Below are 20,723 nucleotides of genomic sequence, written 5' to 3' on the forward strand. Positions count from 1 at the left end.
TAGTTCCTTGACACCTGTACTGCGGGACGGAGACAAGCTGGCGGCGGCTCAATTATGCTGTGGCGAACATTTCACGTAGGCATCCATGGGTCCAGTGGAGCTCGTGCAATGCACCATGACGGCCGGGAAGTATCGTACACTGGCTGCAGACAACGTACACCTCTTCATGACGATCATGTTTCCCAACGACAGTGACATTTTTCAACAAGATAATGCGCTATGTCACAAGGCCAGGAGTGTGATGGAGTGGTTCGAGGAACACAGTGGCGGGTTGCAATTGATGTGCTGCCCCCCCCCCCAACTCGCCAGATCTTAACCCGATCAAACACATCTGGGATGTGATTGAATGTGGCGTCAGAGCTCATCGCCCTCCTCCCCGGAATTTACGGGAATTAGGTGACTTGTGTGTGCAGATGTGATGCCACCTTCCTCCAGCGACCTACCAAGGCCTCGTTGCTTCCATGCCAAGACGCGTCGCCGCTGTTATCCGTACCAAAGGTGGACATACCGGCTATTACGTACGTGGTCATAATGTTATGACTGATCAGTGTATATGACTTTCACCAAATAGAAAACCCCGAACTAAGATATAGTGTTAACAGGTACTGGGGCGCACGTTCCTGATAATGAACAAACACGCAACGCTCGAGATTTGGAGTAATAGTCCAACAAACGTAACCTAAATAATCTCCCTTTATTAAAAATGTTGACAATTCACTGCCAAATATAAAGAAAAACTCTGAACATACGTACAAGTTAAACATTTTACTGTGTGTACTATCATCACAAGATTTGCGGTTCTGAAAGCTTTTGAAGTAAATAAGCTTCATGCTAAATATGCCGGTAGGAAATTGACTTTTGTCGTATTTGCGATTGTTCAGAGTGAATATATTTTGAGAGTAGGTTACACGTCCACCTTTTATGCAGAAAGTCTGCGCGGTCCAATCCCAGTGCACTCTATTGACATTTAAGTGTGCTTAAATGCGGGAGATTTGTGTTGGTAGATTTACGAGCCGGTTAAAGAACCTATTTTTGGGCAAAATGCTGACATTCCAGCGTTCTTAAGAACACGTAACATTGAAGAAATGCTAAGACGCATAATTATTAATATCATCATCATTATTATTTTTATTATTTCTACAATTCGCTTTTACGTTGCACCGACACAGATAGGTCTTATAGCGACGATAAGATAGGTTTAGGAGTGGGAAGGAAGCGACAGTGGCTTTAATTATGGTACAACCCCAGCATTTCCCTGGTGTGAAAGTGGGGAGACCATGGAAAACCATCTTCAGGGCTGCCGACAGTGGAGTTCGAACCCACTATCTCCTAGATGCAAGCTCACAGCTGCGCGGCGCTAACCACATGGCCAACTCGCCCGGACATTATTATTATTATTATTATTATTATTATTATTATTATTATTATTATTATTATTATTATTATTATTATTCAGAGAAGTACACTGTTAACTGGTGGATTTTCATTAGGTATATTCACATTTTACTTTGTTCAAAGGATAAAAAAATTCTGCCCATTGATACTGTACGTTAATATTAATTGTTGCTCGCTCATTTTTAAACTCCGAAGGAATTATATTCGTGAACGTTGTATGGATCTTAATGATCAATTAATTGGCAATAGATGGCAGGCAAAACGGCGTGAGGACTTCTAGCGAGTAATGTGTGCGATGTCCTGTATAGTCCTCGCAAATTTCCGCTTTAATGGCCAGTAACTCAAACGTTAAGCAGGACCATCCTCCAGCTGGACTGTCGAACAATAACATATGACTCCTATACAGCTGTCTGAGGTCGAGTCGACTGTCGACCAATAGAATGCTGGCGTCGTAAATGATAGGCTTCACGTGGACTGCAGTGTGGACTTTAAAAGCTTGTCGGGCGTTAACGAGGAAATTTTGAGAACTACCACTGTAGAGGGTGACCATTACAGTCTAATTTACCTTTATAAAACAAGTGTATTAGACCAATATATTGACAGGAGAAAAGGAAAGGAAAAAAAGGAAAAGAAAAGAGAAAAATATCCGAAGTTCGTCAGATTCCAAAATTTCCCTATAAGCGGATAATTCTTCACTCTTCTGAAGAGGGCGTAGTCGAACAGAGCAGACTAAGGGATGCTGCAGAAGGGTAAGCTCCAAATTCTTACTGTGCGGCTGCTTGTATGTGACTTGGCATTATCATGTTGCAGCAGGATCTGATGCAAGCACTTTTCTTTTGTTTTATGTTTTAACATCACACTAACACTTCGAAGGTTTCCGGCTGCACAAGGATGGGAAAGGGGCAGGATTGGAAAGATAGGAGCCATTGCCTTAATTAAGGTACAGCTCCAGCATTAAAATGGGAAACCATGGAAAACCGTATTCAGGGCCGCCGATGGTGGGATTCGAGCCCGCCACATCCCGAATACAAGTTCACAGCTATGCGACAAGAACCGCGAGCTACTGTGGGCAGATTCAATGACAACTGCTTAGGCGACTCGCTCTGTATAAATTTCAGTGTCTTTTTTCCAGATATTTGCCAAGGATGGTACGAAAAGTCGAGTTCACTGCCAAGAGTGTGTTTACGTACGCGTGGTGTGTATAACTTACTGTTGGTATCATCACCGTCCTCATTACACAGGTACGTCTCAGTCGATATTGACTAACTCTGATAGGTCTGAAGATAACATAAATTTCAAACTTAGGCTTCATCTGGTCAACGTTAGTATATAGCTTAGAGATCTGAATCCTAAATAGACCCGAGGCCTCCGAAATGTAGTTGCACAGAAGAATGCTGAGATACCGAGGACAGACCCAAAGACAAATACCGAAGAACTAAATAGTTTCGAACCGAACGAGAGCAGATAAAAATACAAAGATAAAGTTACAAAGTTACAGATAAAGTTACAAAGGTATTCATGTGCTGAGGAAGGAAATATTGTTACGAAAAAAACATTGTCTCTTTTATAGATCTACTTTAATTCTAGAATGACCCAATCTACACACACACACACACACACACACACACACACACACACACACACACACACACACACACACACACACACACACATTCAACCATGAATGACTACACTCTACTATTTGCTGTCTATTTACAAGTGTCTCATAGCGGGACTCCACTGGGCAGTCTTTACCTTGAACAGGCTATAATCTTTATTGATAGGCTTCACCTTTCAATTTCGCTCGCAAGCTTCTCACTTAACAGCTGCATGCAGATAGGTTTGAACAAAGAACTGCTGACCACCACAACAAACGACTTTTCCTTGCCTTGACTCCAGAGAAAATCCGCCACTCACACAGTCTGTTCACGTGGCCGCTCCAAACAGTGGACTAATCAACACAGACAAACCAACTGTACCACACACGGACTTCAAGGCACTCTACAGTCCACGGTAATACACACACAGTACTCCAAGGCAGTACACATATAGAACTCCGCTCAGTATTCCAAGACAGCACAGACAGTACTCCACTCAGAACTCCAAGACAGCACACGCAGTACTCCGCTCAGTACACGACGATACTCAGACTGCGGTAGGACTCCAGTTTCCTTGCCAGTCCAGTACTGGTCGATAGGGGCCGAATGGTAAATCTACCCGGAGGCACAGCTCTCCTCCTAACAGCGTCCTTGCTGGTGCAGATCCCATGACCTCGAGCACTTCAGCTCAGTAAGCCAAGGGGAACGGGGCAAGATGACTGCGGTCCCATGCAGGAGTCACGACTCCAATTTCACTCAAACTCCACGATAGTCCTTCGGCAGGGATCTTCGTGCTCACCCTCCCACCTGGAATAGAAATTGCAATCTTCTGGACAAAGTGTTCGGGACAGAACGTTGACCTGCAAAATGCGTTTCATATCGTGGAGACCCTCCTCGATCATTTTCTGTCCATCTTCCACTTCATTCTGGCTTTCTTCGATCTTCTTCTGGCCTTCTTCTGACCGCCTTCTGGCAGTCTTCCGTCTTCTGGCCATCCTCCACCTTTTTCTGGCCGTCTTCTGTCGTCTTCTGGCGATACTCCATCTTCTTGTGACTTTCTTTTAGCTTCTTCTGGCTTTCTCCCAACTTATTCATCTTTCTCTGTTGATATTCCATCACCATCCTCTGTTGACCTATCCATCTTCTCCATCATCTTCTGGTATTCTTTCATATCCTTTATTATCTCCAAGATCGCATTTAACTAAGCCTCCATTTCATATGGCTTCTATTCTCAACTGACATGCAGTAATTTACCACGAGAGAAAACCTGAAGATTTATATGAGTGTATACTCGCTATACACAGATATTCTGGAATGCTCCCGACAGCAGTCGAAACCTACAGTATCTGGCCCGTTGATTCCCACCGATTACAATGATGTGTCACACATGGGGTCTATCCCGTCTTCTGACACCACATTTGTTGAGAAAAATCACCGTCTTATCGATCTAATTAATTTGAGGATGATCCAATTAGTACACACACAACTATTTTCAACCATGAATGAACACACTCCACAAACTGCTGTCTATTTACAAGTCTCTCACTGCAGGGCTCTAGCTGGGCAGTATCTTCCTGGAACGGGCGAAGTTCCGTAAGCCTTGATTGGTAGCTGTCCTTACTTCAACTTTTCCTCGCATGCTCAGTTACTTCGCTCAACAGCCGCACTGAGACAGGTTCGACCACAGGGCTACTGATCACTACATCACACAACAACGGTTCCTTGGCTCAGCTCCAGAGAACGTCCGTCCACTCACACAGTCAATTTACGTAGCTGCTTCACGCAGAGAACTACTCAACACTGACGACTAAATAGCTGTCACATAACAGAAAACAACTCAACAGTGTTAACGAGCACTACGATACGTAACTGCATCCCTTTACTTACACCAACTGTTCACACAGACTCCCCGTCGGTCCACAGTCCATGGCAGTACACACACAGTACTCCACTAAGTACACGACGATACTCTGACTCCGGTGGGGCACTGACGACAGCCAATACTTCTACCGTCCCATTCCCATTACTCGCTCACTGTCCGTGGCTAGCCTCCTTTTTTATATCCTGATGATGAAGTACTAGAGTCTTCGGGACTCGGCCAGAGACGGAACATTCTCGCTTCATGTTCTAGAAGGCGCACGGGGAATCCAGACGAAGAAAACAATAGAGGTAGATACAGCATCATGTCATCCAGCATGTCCTCGGGCAGGCTTCATCATTCCTTCCAGGAAACATCGAAGGGGGCTACGAAAGGGCTGGCACATACCAGTTAATATTGCAAGGTAAGGGTAAGCGAGAAGTTGGCAGACCTCATCAGGGCTCCAGAGTATCAAGGAATTGAGAAGAATCGGGAATATTGCAAAATCGTCGAAATCGGCAGAAGATAGGGCATACATTCCAGAATAATCGCCAATTTTCAGGAAACTGAATATGATAGTTGAAGAAATAGAAGAAAGAAAGGAAAAAAGAAAGATTATTCAGAGAGTTTATTTCGATTACAGTAAATATTTATCGTCTGTGGAGTATCCTCTTATACATTCTCTCTTTCGTCTTAGTGTTGATGAATGTAGTTCGACTTGAGTACCCGCGTGGAAAGGATGGACATCCGACACCTATAGATGGCCCGGTATCATTCTGCTCGGCTACTGGAGTTAGGTTTCAAACCACAATAAACATGAACATCGCATAGCAAGTATATCAAGTTCCTTAGAACCTTCGTAGTCATGCAGTCATCCATTCCCCGTAGGAAATGATCTGCATTGGTATCACTCACTCCTTATAACGTAATAGGATTTGTATGAGTCTGCAAGTGCATGCATTTCTTCAATTGAAATTTCTAAGCTGAGATTATTTTTCTTGACTGTTGTTCTACTATTATTTCTCCGAATATACATTTTGTTGTAACATGTGTATAGCTCAGCTGTTAATAAATACACACACTCATCATCATTTTGACCGTTATGCCTTTCAGCGTTCAGTCTGCAAGCCTCTGTGAATTTACTAATTGTCGCCACAATCCTCTATTTGCAACCAGTGCTGTGGCCTCATTTAGTTCTATACCTCGTATCGTTAAATCGTTAGAAATTAAGTCTAAGCATCGTCGCCTTGGTCTCCCTCTACTTCTCTTACCCTCCATAACACAGTCCATTGTTTTACTAGGTAACCTATCCTAGTCAATTTGCCTTATACGACCCCACCACCGAAGCCGGTTTATGCGTACAGCTACATCCATCGAGTTCATTCCTAACTTAGCCTTTATCTCATTCCGAGTACCCTCCTGCCTCCTGTGAGCTGAGGAAATTGAAGAAAGAAAAGAATGCAAAAAGATGGGATCTAGACAAGTTGAAAGAAAAGAGTGTGAGGGATTGTTTCAAGGAACATGTTGCAAAAGGACTAAATAAAAAGACTGAAGGAAACACAATAGAGGAAGAGTGGATAGTCATGAAAAATGAAGTCAGTAGCGCTGCTGAAGAAATGTTAGGAAGGAAGAAAAGATCAATTAAGAATCAATGAATAACTCGGGAGGTACTAGACCTGATTGATCGACGACGAAAATACAAGAATGCTAGAGATGAAGAGGGCAGAAAAGAATACAGGCGATTAAAGAATGAAGGGGATAGAAAGGGCAAGGTAGCTAAGGAAGACTGGCTGAAGGAGAAGTGCTAGGATGTCGAAGGTTGTATGGTCCTAGGAAAGGTAGGTGCTGCATACAGGAAAATCAAGGAAACCTTTGGAGAAAGGAAATCTAGGTGTATGAATATTAAGAGCTCAGATGGAAAGCCATTTGTAGGGAAAGAAGACAAAGCAGAAAGATGACAGGAACATATCCAACAGTTGTATCAAGGTTAAGATGTAGATAATTTAGTTCTGGAACATGAAGAGGCTGTTGATGCTGATAAAATGGGAGACCCAATTTGGAGGTCAGAGTTTGACAGAGCTGTGAGCGACCTAAATAGGAACAAGGCACCTGGAATTGATGACATTCCCTCTGAATTATTGACTGCCTTAGGAGAAACCAACATGGCAAGGTTATTCCATTTAGTGTGTAAGATGTACGAGACAGGAGAAGTCCCATCCGATTTTCGGCAGAATGTTGGTATACCTATTCCCAAGAAAGCCGGTGGTGAGAGGTGTGACAAATATCGCACCATTAGTTTAGTATCTCATGCCTGCAAAATTTTAAGACGCATTATTTACAGAAGAATGGAAAAACAAGTTGAAGCTGAGTTGGGAGAAGATCAATTTGGTTTCAGAAGAAATGTAGGAACACGTCAAGCAATCCTGACTTTACGTCTGATCTTAAAGGATCGAATCAAGGACAAGCCCACGTACATGGCATTCGTAGATCTAGAAAAGGCATTCGATAATGTTGATTGGACCAAGCTATTTAAGATTCCGAAGGTGATTGGGATCAGATACCGAGAACGAAGCATTATCTACAATCTGTATAAAAAACAATCTGCAGTGATAAGAATCGAGGGCTTTGAAAAAGAAGCAGCAATCCAGAAAGGAGTGAGGCAAGGCTGCAGTTTACACCCCCTCCTTTTCAATGTTTACATAGAGCAGCCAGTGAAGGACATCAAAGAGGAAATTGGAAAGGGAATCACAATCCAAGGGGAGGAAATCAAAACCTTGAGATTTGCCGATGATATTGTTATTTTATCTGTGATTGCGGAGGATCTCGAGAAGCTGCTGAATGGTATGGACGAAGTCTTGGGTAAGGAGTACAAGATGAAAATAAATAAGCCCAAAACAAAAGTAATGGAGTGCAGTCGAACGAAGGCAGGTGATGCAGGATATATTAAATTAGGAAATTATGTCTTAAAGGAAGTAGATGAATATTGTTACTTGGGCAGTAAAATAACTAACGATGGCAGAAGTAAGGAGGACATAAAATTCAGATTAGCACAAGAAAGGAAGAGCTTTCTTAAGAAAAGAAATTTGCTCACTTCAAACATTGATATCGGAATTAGAAATATGTTTTTGAAGGCTTTCGTGTGGAGCGTGGCATTGTATGGAAGTGAAACATGGACGATAACTAGCTCAGAAAGAAAGAGAATATAAGCTCTTGAAATGTGGTGTTGCAGAAGAATGCTAAAGGTGAGATGGATAGATCGAATCACAAATGAAGAGATACTGAATCGAATTGGCAAGAGGAGATCGATTTGGCTGAATTTGACGAGAAGAGATAGAATGATAGGACACATCTTAAGACACCCAGGACTTGTTGAGTTGGTTTTTGAAGGAAGTGTAGGTGGTAAGAACGGTAGGGGTAGACCAAGGTATGAGTATGACAAGCAGATTAGAGCAGATGTAGGATGCAGTAGTTACGTAGAAATGAAAAGGTTAGCACAGGATAGGGTGGCATGGATGCTGCATCAAACCAGTCTATGGACTGATGACTCAAACACAACACTTCTAAATTATGAATAAGATATCCTGAATCCACCCAGTTTTCGCTCCCGTAAAGCAAAGTTGGTCTGAAACCAGACCGATGTAAAGTTAGTTTCGTCCGGGAGCTGACTTCCTACTTACAGAATGCTGTTGAACGCAACTGCGAGCCCACTGCATTAGCTTTACTGTACCTTGATTCAATCTCACTTACTATATTACCATTCTGGGAGAACACACATCCTATATAATCGAAAGTAATCTACCTGTTCTAGCTTTGTATCAGCAATCTGACATTCAATTCTGTTGAATTTATTACCTACTGACATCAATTTATCGATAGGCTAATTTTCATACTATACTCATTGGACCTATTTTCAAGGTCAAAGATATTAGACTACAGGCTTTCGGCACAATCTACCATTAAGACCAAGTCGTCAGCATAGGCCAGACTGCTTACTACATTTCAACCTAACTGAATCCCTCCCTGCCACTTTATACCTTTCAGCAGATGATCCATGTAAACTACGAATATCAAAGGTTAAAGATTACAGCCTTGTCTCACTACTGTAAGTTTTCTGAATCAAGAACTCATTCTACCATCAATTCTCACTGCAGCCCAATTGCCAACATAAATGCCTTTGATTGATTTTAATAATCTATCCTTGATCCCATAGTCCCCCAGTATGGCGAACATCTTTTCCCTCCGTACCCTGTCATATGCTTTCTCTAGATCTACGAAACATAAACACAACTGTCAATTCCTCTCGTAACATTTCTCAATTACCTGGCGCATACTGAAAATCTGATCCTGACAGCCTCTCTGTGGTCTGAAACCACACTGGTTTTCGTCCATCTTCCTCTCAACCACTAATCGCACCCTCCCTTCCAAGATGCCAGTGAATACTTTGCCTAGTGTACTAATCAATGAGATACCTCATAGTTGTTGCAATCCTTCCCGTTCCCTTGCTTATACAGTATATAGGTGCAATTACTGCTTTTGTCCAGTCTGAAGGCATCTTACCAACGCTTCATGCTAATCTTACTACTCTATGAAGCCATTTCTTCCCTCCCTTCCCACTATCCTTCACGATTTCAGGTCTAATTTCATCTATTCGTGCTGCTTTATGACAATGGAGTATATTTATCATCCTTTCTAATTCTTCAAGCATAAGTTCACCAACGCCCATGAGCTCCGTTGTTCGCGACACCACCATGATGATTTCCTTTTACGTTGAGAAAATTTTCAAAATATTCCCTCCACCTGTTCAGTGATTCCCTGGGATGTGTTATGAGTTCACTTGAATTACCCAAAACACTGTTCATTTCCTTTTCCCCTCCCTTCCTATGATTCTTTATTACTGTCCAGAAAGGTTTTCCTGCGGCTTGACCTAGCCTTGCCAGGTTATTACCAAAATCTTCTCACGACATTTTTTTTTGGATTCAACTACTATTTGTTTCGCTCTGTACTTAGGCATAGTCCAAGTGAGGATCTCTCCTCTAACAGGTTAGGGACCACTGTTAATAGCTATTTTACATTATCCATATGAATAATACATGGACAATATATTATACATATATGCTGTACAGTCACGCAGTCAAAATTTAATGTCTGTTTCCGTTTTATTAGATAAGAGAATGGATAAACTGGTTTCATAGAACATCGGAAACAAGCTACATGTAGGTACTTCCTGCTCCGTGGTCGCTTATCGCGACTGATATTCATTCCTCTTCCCTATGTGGGACTCCTTCCTCTTTTCCTGCCTGTCTTCTCTTGGTCGAATCTTGTTATTCTCCTTCGGTCTCTACTGCTATTAAGTTTTCTGAATGCTAAGTTGTCTTCAGGTCTGCGTTGCACTGTACTGATCTATTTTCATTCTTCGGAAGACCAGAATCATTCGAATAAGACTAAATACTGAAATAAATCCAGCAACTCGCTCACAAATGCGGTCTATCTGTTCAAAACCGAACGGAACACCTAAAATGGCTAGTCAACTTGATGCTGAAGTACCAATTTTCTTTAGAATAATTTAACATCCAAAAATGCCGCACGGGAATTTTTAAGCTAAAAACCAGCAGTAGTGCGTACATAAAAATGATCTTCTCCCGCCTTCCAAAGAACTGTCGATACACTAGCAGTATAATCTGTCCTTAGCACTGGAACACATATGCGTCATCCTGCACAATTTCTACGAATGTTTATGCAATGTTTAAATTTTTTTTCTGACGTACACAGTTGTTGTAAAAGTACTCTGAAAATAAAAGCGCTAAAAGTGATAATCATGTACATATAACGTTTTTCTCTGAAATAAAGATTAATTTTGAAAGATTACGAATTTGGAAATAACCTATATAAGTATATTTTAGTGAAGTGATTTATACTGAGTAGGGTGACGTGTTTACATCTTACTCGCAGGCTCCGTGTTCAATTCTCGGTCTGCTCATCCTGTACATAACTACATTGTAACCACATCGGGTATCTCACTACTGTATTTAACACTTACTGTATCCAAGTTTAATGGCAGAACACCAATTGTAACAGCAGCCATATGTTATTTTGTAAAAATGAAAGTATGTATCAACGGAATAATTCCAGGGTAGCCGCAGAAACTTATTGTACCTGATATAACAAACAATACGTAAAATCACTGGAATCACAAACAATACAAACTAAATATCAACGAGAACTATGTAATACCAATTGTAATCCACGGTATTTTTTTTTAGAGAATATACAACGCTTAGCCTAGAGGTCGAAAATCCTCTCTCCATTCTCCTTCACCAAGTCAAATCACCCCATCCATCAACCTACTCTAACAAACCTCCCAAACCGCCGAATCTCCTGGCCAGAGAAATGGTGTTACCTTCTATGTGGTCCACCCCTCCCCATCGGAGGGGACAATGAAAACGCTTCCTAAGCTAAGCTCAGGTATGTTCATTCTGGACTAGCGGTTGGGAGGGGGGTCATTAATCCTCGTGAGAACAACTGAGGAGCTGTTTAATGTGGGAAGCAGCGGACCCGGTCAGTTAAACCAAGTAATACGGCTGAGGATGTCGTCATGCTGACCACTTGTCAATCCAGCATCCGTATGTCATCTGGCTGGGCAGCATTCATCTTGGCAAGTCAAGACCTTAATGGGCTGCAGGGTCACGGGCTTTTCTTTGATTTATACCGCTTATACCGCAATCAGTTTTCATTAGTACATAAACGATTACGTTTAAAATAACAGCATTCAATACAGAATTTAGTAGCAACTCGAAAGTGAGTTGTTTGCCTTGATATGATACCGGCAGTATATAGCGAAACACCTTTCAATGCCTTGGTAATAAAAGCAGGAAATTCATTTCCTCGTTCATGTTGTACGTCTAAGACGGAAGTAACCATTTATGTTCACATAGTATCATAACACTATCAATACTGCCACTGCTTCCGCGAGGATGTGGTTTCTTCTTATCTTTACACATAAACTTTCCGTACGAGACCTCTTCACTTCATGAATGGATTCTGTATGACGTTCGAAATTTTATTCATATGATAATGTTTCTTCCCTCTCTGAAGGTATTGATCGAGTTTCAGAATGGGTTATGACTTCCATCCTCCACGATTACGGCTAGCAAACGAAATACGAAGGCAACTTTGAAATACAGTATGTACTAATATTTATAGCTTGCTTGATAGCCATGATCGTAAGGCGTCAAGTCTATATGGGCTGACACCGTGGTTAGTCAGTTCGAGCCCCGTTGGTGGAAAAAATCTCACCATCAGCATGTTGGCTGGCAGGGTACGAGAGGTGGTGGTATACAACATCTAATCACTAGATTGCGTGTCAAAGGCCTGGATTCAATTCCGTACCTCTTGGCAGTGTTCATATCGAGTGAGAGCATATGACGCTGTTGATGGTAATTCGTCCGTCGGATGGGGACGTAAAGCTTTGAGCAGACTTCTTGGTGTTATTCGACAGCAGTATATAAGGGGACACCTAGTTTCACCCTATCCATACATGATTATCTTCATCATCAACATCATCATCCAACATCCAGATGTGCGGGTCGTCCATGGGTATGAAATAGAAAGGTTTGCATCAAGCGAGCCAAACATGTCCGCGGACACTCGCGGCACTAAAAGCTATAGGTAAATAAATAAATAAATAAATAAATAAATAAATAAATAAATAAATAAATAAATAAATAAATAAATAAATAAATATTTCAATTGTCAAGGGTAGGTTACAATAAATCATTTATCAACGTTTGCTATTTCAGACATTCTGGAAACTATCAATGTGAAATTAATCTTTCATTTTATTTTACGGATGATTAAAATATTGATAAGTTATCTGGCTTTCTAGAGTTGTCTATACGTGCAATGTAACATGATAAGAACTACCAAACACGAGTATATATGTGCATATTTTTGGAAAATTAACATTGCACTTTTCTGGAATGCAACATAACTTATGGTTTTCCTAAATAAGTTACTACAGTAAATTAATATTAATAATTTTTCCCTTGATTTTATTTTCAGTACTTGGAATCATATGTTATGTATGCTCTAGCCTCAGAAAAGATTTCACGTTGTTATAGATAACAGGTTGTTTTGACCGTATTTATGAACCTCTCTGGCGTATTGTCTCCGCCGGGTGTTGACTATTGCAGCAGGCAAGTATGCCACGCTATTAACGCTGTCACTCTTGACTCGTCCACAACAACCATGTCTATAACGGTGAGAACACTTTAGTATCGTTCGTTCTTCCTTCTCTGCCACTTTCCCACACTCTGGTGGGTTGTTGGTGTTATTTGTGTCATATACATAGTTCGGCTCCTTGTCTGAATGATATCACACACACACACACACACACACACACACACACACACACACACACACACACACACACACACACACACACACACACACACACACACACACACACACACACACACACACACACACACACACAAGTCCCCGAGTTCGAGAAATTTTTACAAGAAGGGCTAAAATCCCCAGCCGATATTAGAACCTAGGTCCCTCATCGTGGACAATTGTGAAAATGCTGAGGAGAAATGAAACAAAAATAAATGTCTGAAACGAAGTTCATTCGTAGAATTTTCAAAATGGAAAGGTAGGTTACGTGCAAGTGGCCAAGGAACTTTTTTTGCCAGTTGATTTACGTCGCACCGACACAGAAAGGTCTTATGGCGACGATGGGACAGGAAAGGCCTAGGAATGGGAAGGAAGCGGCCGTGGCCATAATTAAGGTACAGCCCCAGCATTTGCCTGGTGTGAAAATGGGAAACCACGGAAAGTCATCTTCAAGGTTGCCGACAGTGGGGTTCGAACCCACTATCTCCCGGATGCGAGCTCACAGCTGCGCGCTCCTAACCGCACGGCCAACTCGCCCCGTCCTATAAAATTTATACCAAGGTTAGATTTTAATAATAATGTTATTTGCTTTACATCTCACTAACTACTATAACGGTTTTCGGAGACGCCGAGGTGCCGGAATTTAGTCCCGCAGGAGTTCTTTTACGTGGCAGTTAATCTACTGACACGAGGCTGACGTTTTTGACCATCTTCAAATACCACCGGACTGAGCCAGTATCGAACCTGTCAAGTTGGGCCAGCGCCTCAACCGTCTGAGACACTCAGCCCGGCAGGTAAGATTTCCTCGTACCAAAGTACAATATCAACAATCTGACTATTTGTAATATGAGAATTGATGGTATAATTCGATTTTGGTTTAAGGTACGTACAGGGGTTTACCGAGCTCGATAGCTGCAGTCGCTTAAGTGTGGCCAGTATCCAGTATTCGGGAGATAGTGGGTTCGAACCCCACTCTCGGCAAGCAGCCCTGAAGATGGTTTTCCGTGGTTTCCCATTTTCACAGCAGGCAAATACTGGGGCTGTATCTTAATTAAGGCCACGGTTGTTTCCTTCCCACTCCTAGTCCTTTCCTGTCCCATTGTCTCCATAAGACCTATCTGTGTCAGTGCGACATAAAGCAAATTGTAGATAAAAATGCGTACAGGGGTTAGACAAGGCTGTAATATCTCACCTTTGTTCATAGTTTACATGGATCATCTACTGAATAGGATTCAATTAGGTGGAACTGTAGTAAGAAGTTTAGCCTGTGCCGACGGCTTCGTCTTAATGGCAGACAATAATAATAATTGTACCGGGCGGTACACCTCCACGCCGCTTATTTAAAATTTGCGCCAATTGAAACTCCTCTGCTGGAGGAAGTCTGAACTTTATCTACGGTATTAATTTTCAAGTTTCTCAGAAGATGTCACTACTTGGAAATTTTGGAGTTTTTGAACTGGGTCATTTTTGATGTACTTTTGTTTTACCTGTAGTAAGAAGTGTGAACTTTCTCTTCTAGAGGACACTACTGAAAAACTACAATGGTGCACCCTAGTGCGAAGTGAAAGAACTGTTTTTTTGGAGAAATTTTTATTGCAAAAGTTTGTTTCTTGTTAAATTTCTTTCTGTTATTGTTTAAGTTGGCTGTATACCCCTTTCTTTCCCCTTGTTTTGAATTTAGCCAATCCTGAATTTCTCGAATTAATTTTCCACCAATAATATGTTTCTTCTTCGTATTGTGTAGGAGTTTTCTTGGTGAACCAATAAAATCCTTGTGGGAGGGTGTGCTCATTTCAAAAACGCCTCGAACTTTCCGCGAGAGTATATAAACTGCTGATTTTCGGGTCTCGGTGCCACTTCAGTACCATCTTTCAGTGTGTAAAGTACATAGCAGGGGGCGGAAAGCGCCTCTTTCTTCGGGCAGCAGTTCAACAACCAGGTAATGGCCAGTTAATAACTTCTTTTCTTGCTAGCTCAGCAGTTTAACTCTCGGGGCGGGTCCGAAGCGTTTCCACCATGTAACTTTCCCTAAAATGTAAAGACACCTTGTATTTATTCTATCTTTTAAGCTACATATTGGGATAGAGAGTGCTTAACCCTCTCGAGCTCCCACTCATATTGTTTTGAGGTGAACTTATTTCTCACAACCGATTCTTCCTTAATGTAATGTAAATTTTTCTTTTCTAAAGTCACCTCTGTAGTATTCTCTTTCCAAAATTCAGAAATAGTGGCCTAGAGCCAGATTAGGTTTTAAAACAAATGCATTAGGAGTGCAGATCGCCTCCTCTCAAGTTGGTATTTTAGAGGCCATATAATTAACCTTTTCTCACTTAATAGGCCTCAGTAGGTTGGGTATTTTACCCCTGTGTTTATGTCCTTAGAGGACAGCTTGAAGGTGGAATTAGGTGTGGCCTTTGACAGGCTTAAAATTTGAGAGCGGGTTGCTCTTTCTTGAAAATTTTGTTTTCTGCGCGCCTCAAGCAGGCTTTACTGTGTAATTTGGAGCAAGTGCTCCTGGGTATGAATGGGGTTTTCCGCCCCTCTGTTGAAACTTGTGTTGGGGTAAAACTGGGCTGATTGCTCAAGAATTGTGAGGTCGGGGCTCGAAGCCCAAATCCTGTAAATATTGTAATTGTACTTTTATTGCCTTGCTACTCTGTACCTGTCTTTCGTGTTATTTCTGAATTTTGGAAAGAGAATATAACCTTGTTAAATTTTACATTAACTTTAATTTCGTAGTTTGAGACCCGTTCACACCCGTACCTTCTTTCACCTCTACCTACCACAAAAATACGGTAACAACAACAATAATAATAATAATAATAATAATAATAATAATAATAATAATAATAATAATAATAATAATAATAATACAGGCGTGTGGTCTTCCGAGAGGCCTGGTGCAGGTTTTTCGAGTTGACGCTGTATAGACAACTTGCACGTCTGTGAGGATGGGGCCCTACCAAAGATGAATTCTAATGTTAAGGACTGAACAAACACACCCACGAGCCTGATGAATTAACCAAAGAAAGTTAAAATCCCCGACCTGGCTGATAATCGAACACGGGACCCCTTCGACTAAAAAGCCAGCACGCTAACCATTTGGGCATGGAACCGGACGCAGACTATGCCGAAAACTTGCAATCTTGGAACTGAAAATATATGAAAAAGCATTTTCAAGACTAAAGTAATGTCAGTAGGGAAGAAACATAAGACAACAACTTTCAGGCCGGGAATACAAAACTAAAACAGGTAGGTTATTTCAAATATGCATGTGCATTCTCGCAGGATTAGAATCTCCATGGCTCAGACGGCAGCGCGCCGGCCTCTCACCGCTGGGTTCGGTGCTTCAAATCCCGGTCACTCCATGTGAAATGGACAAAGCGGAAGCGAGACAGTTTTCTCTCCTGGTACTCCGATTTTCCCTTTCATCTCACATTCGAGCAAAATTCTCCAGTATCATTTCGTTTCATCCGTCAGTCATTAATCATTGCCCCAGAGTAGTGCGACAGGCTTCAGCAGCCGGCACAATTCCTATACTCGCCGCTAGATGGGGGGTTGACTGGAAACAGGCTGTGGAATTTTATTTTCATTCTGCCAAGATTGTAGTGTAGGTAATAAGAGAAATTGAATCAAGGTGTGGCAAAGGATAAGTAGTGAGCTCGCAGCTGCGATTGACAGCGTTCTCTAAGAAAGAAGTCAGCATCCGAACAAATATCTTTATACCGGTTTGTTTTCAGACCAACTTTGTTGTACGGGAGTGAACGGTGGGTAGACTCAGAATATATTATGTATTTAGAAGTAACATAAATGAAAGTAACGAGAATAGTCGTTGGTACAGACGAATGGGAACAATGGCAGGGGCGTACTCGGAATGAGGAGATAAAGGCTAAGGAATTAATTCGATGGATGAAGCAATACGCATAAACCGGCTTCGGTGGTTGGGTCAGGTGAGATGAATGGAGGAGGATAGGTTACCTAGGATAATAATGGGCTCGGTCATGGGTGGTAAGAAGAGTAGAGGGAGACTAAGGTAACGATGGTTAGCCTCAGTTTCTAATAGAGGTATGGATCTAAACGAGGCTATTTGTGGAGGCGTTTAGTAAATTCAGAAAAAAAAAAATGAAATGGCGTATGGCTTTTAGTGCCGGGAGTGCCCAAGGACAAGTTCGGCTCGCCAGATACGGGTCTTTTGATTTGACGTCCGTAGGCGACCCGCGCGTCGTGATGAGGATGAAATGATGATGAAGAAGACACATACACCCAGCCCCAGTGTCAGCGAAATTAACCAATTATGATTAAAATTCCCGACCCTGCCGGGAATCGAACCCGGAACCCCTGTGACCAAAGGCCAGCACGCTAACCATTTAGCCATGGAGCCGGACGGTAAATTCAGAGAGGCTTGCAGACTGAACGCTGAAAGACTATCAGTCTAATAATAATAATAATGACGAATGATGAAAATAATTCCTAAGTTCTTGAAAATCAAATTTTGTTTTGAGAACTCTGATTTAGCAAACATTGCTTAGTAAGCCTGGCACCTGAGTTGCTATAGAATAAGGACAGAGTAAGAATGAGCGTGTCCGCCTCTGTGGTGTAGTGGTTAGTGTGATTAGCTCCGGAGGTCCGGGTTCGAGGGCTGGAACGGGGTCCACTCAGCCTCGGGAGGTCAACTGAGTAGAGGTGGGTTCGATTCCCACCTCAGCCATCCTGGAAGTGGTTTTCCCACTTCCCCTCCAGGCAAATGCCGGGGTGGTACCTAACTTAAGGCCACAGTCGCTTCCTTCCCTCTTCCTTGTCTATCCCTTCCAATCTTCCGATTCCCCGCAAGGCAAGGCCCCTGTTCAGCATAGCAGGTGAGGCCGCCTGGGCGAGGTACTGGTCATCCACCCCAGTTGTATCCCCCGACCCAGAGTCTGAAGCTCCAGGACACTGCCCTTGAGGCGGTAGAGGTGGGATCCCTCATTGAGTCTGAGGGAAAAGCCAACCCTGGAGGGCAAACAGATTAAGAAGAAGAAGAAGAAGAAGAAGAAGAAGAAGAAGAAGAATGAGCATACCCAATGGATCTAGACAGGACCGGTTTATTTCATATATACAGTAATTTGGTTGGAAATCTGCATGCATGGAGCAGGAATCTCAAAAAGAGTGTAACTGGATGCAGTCTTTTATTTTTTATCTGTTGCTGTTACAGTACCTTTTGTCTGTCTCTTGGCAAGGCCACAGTAAAATGAAGCTTCCATTCAAAATCTGTCTGATTTATGATTTTAATAACATGAAAGCTTCTGAGTTAGGAATGGTACTGAGTAATGACGTTCAGTCTACGTCAAATGCGCATGGATGCCGTGGAAGTCGTTACTCGTAGTATAACTGGTGCTACAACAGCACTTTCTGGCTTAGTGAGCTCATTCCTCAAATTGTCTAGTAAGCCTCAAAATAGAGCCGCCTTGCAGTATCTCTATAACCGTATGATCTGATCTTCAACGGTGCTATTTGAAGATTTGAGCAGTTTACATTAACGTTTAATGGTCAAGGTATAACAAATGTTGATTTCCTATAAACAGAATGCCCTCCCTTCAACCGTTGTACTGTCCGCCTAAATAACGTAACTGTTAATGGTAATATCTGCCGTCATCAGGGGCCCGTATTCAATTCCCGGTACTACCTTTTTTTTTTTTTTTTTTTTTTTTTTTTGCTAGTTGCTTTACGTCGGCCAAAAATTTAAGGTTGGCAGGAGGGCTATTATGTGGTTGAACATTTACATGCAGTTGACTTTGAAATGCGGGTGTGCCTGAAAAGAGCTGCGCCACCTCGGGATGAGGACACGAATTTATTTTACTTAACCGTTGTATATCCGTTTGTGTAGAATGAGGACCTTAGTGAGTGCGTATTTATACCGTCCAATAAGACACTATTACTCTGTTACTATCTGCGGGAAACAACCATCTTGTTTGTATCCTAGAGACTAGAAGACGATGTATTAACTCTCTGGTATATTAGCTGCTTTAAGAGGAAGTTACATAAGACACCTTGTACAGGAAGGAGGTTAAGGAGGGTAATTAAAAAGCTATCAGAGCAGTATAGCATGAAGACTTGTGGGAGGTGGTTGGTTAATTATCTTACATCTTCTCCTGTCCTTCATTCCCGAAAAATCTCTCACCGACTGGATGTTAGAGTAAAACTGGTTAATTCATTACTATTTATTTGTTTACAATCTTCTTTACGTCTCATCGACACAGATATATCTTACTGCTACGATAGGACAGGAAAGGACTAGGAATGGGAAAGAAACGATCATGGTCTTAATTAAGAGACCTCGACTTGCCTGATGTGAAAATGGGAAAGCACGGAAATCCATCCTCAGGGCTGCCGACAGTGTGGTTCGAACCCACTATCTCCAGAATACAAGCTGTTTGCTACGTGACCCAAACCGTACAGACACTTGCTCGGTTTAATTCATTTCCGAGTTCAGTAAGATGATTTTCATTTCTGAACGTCGTGTCACTCCGCACCATAGGTCCAGGAAGTTACAATGTTTGAAGTTTCGAGGATCGAGTCTGATGTGAGCATTACCTTCGAAGTATGACTAACAGTATCAAATTCAATTCATGACTAACCCTGTGGGTGAGCGACTTTGTTGCATATCTTCCGTGCCTGGAGTAGTACCTATATTAAATTCCAGGACAGAAAAGACAAGAATCATGCTAAGCAACGAATAAAGAATCCATTATTTCAACTAACGTAAACTCTAACTGGAAGTATATTTGTGAAAATTCAACATACTTTCGTGCAGTTGACTCAACATGCAGATATTATACCCAGCATGATTCCGAGGTTGTGTCTCATATCACTGCGAAGTCGAGAAATTCTTCAACATCCTGTCACTGATCTAAAGGTACATAATTTCTTCAGCTTCTCTAATTACCTTGGAGTACAAGCCGACAGGAATAAGAAATTAAGGGAGTCCAATTCGGCAATTGGAAAAGATCCGATTGGAAACAGCGCGATTTTTTCTGAGTGATTTCCGACAAAATAGTGATAAGAAAATGTTCCAAACTTTGCATTGGGAAGACTTGGGAAGAACGAGACGAACTGCTCGGCTAAGCGATGTACTCCAAGATATCAGTGGAGAGGTGGGATGGAATGACCATGGTCAACCAATAAGCTTGAATGGAATGTTTTAGAAGTAGGAAATATCATAATATGAAGATAAAGTTGGTATTCAAGAAGACAAATAGGGGCAAATATCACTGTATATAAAAGACAATCTCCTGACTAATTGTCAATCAATGCCCAGCCAAAACTACTGTGCATAAAGAAATTCAATTTTGGGGATATATTTCTATTACAGTGTAAGTATTCACCAAGGAAGGGTTTCAATAAATTCCACCTCTAAGGGGATAAAACGGGAAAACCCTAAAAGCCCAAATATTCATTCCTCCAAAGCCGTTTACCGGAGAAAGTTGAAATTTCACTCAGTG

Source organism: Anabrus simplex, chromosome 1, assembly GCF_040414725.1.
Source record: "Anabrus simplex isolate iqAnaSimp1 chromosome 1, ASM4041472v1, whole genome shotgun sequence".
Classification (NCBI taxonomy): domain Eukaryota; kingdom Metazoa; phylum Arthropoda; class Insecta; order Orthoptera; family Tettigoniidae; genus Anabrus; species Anabrus simplex.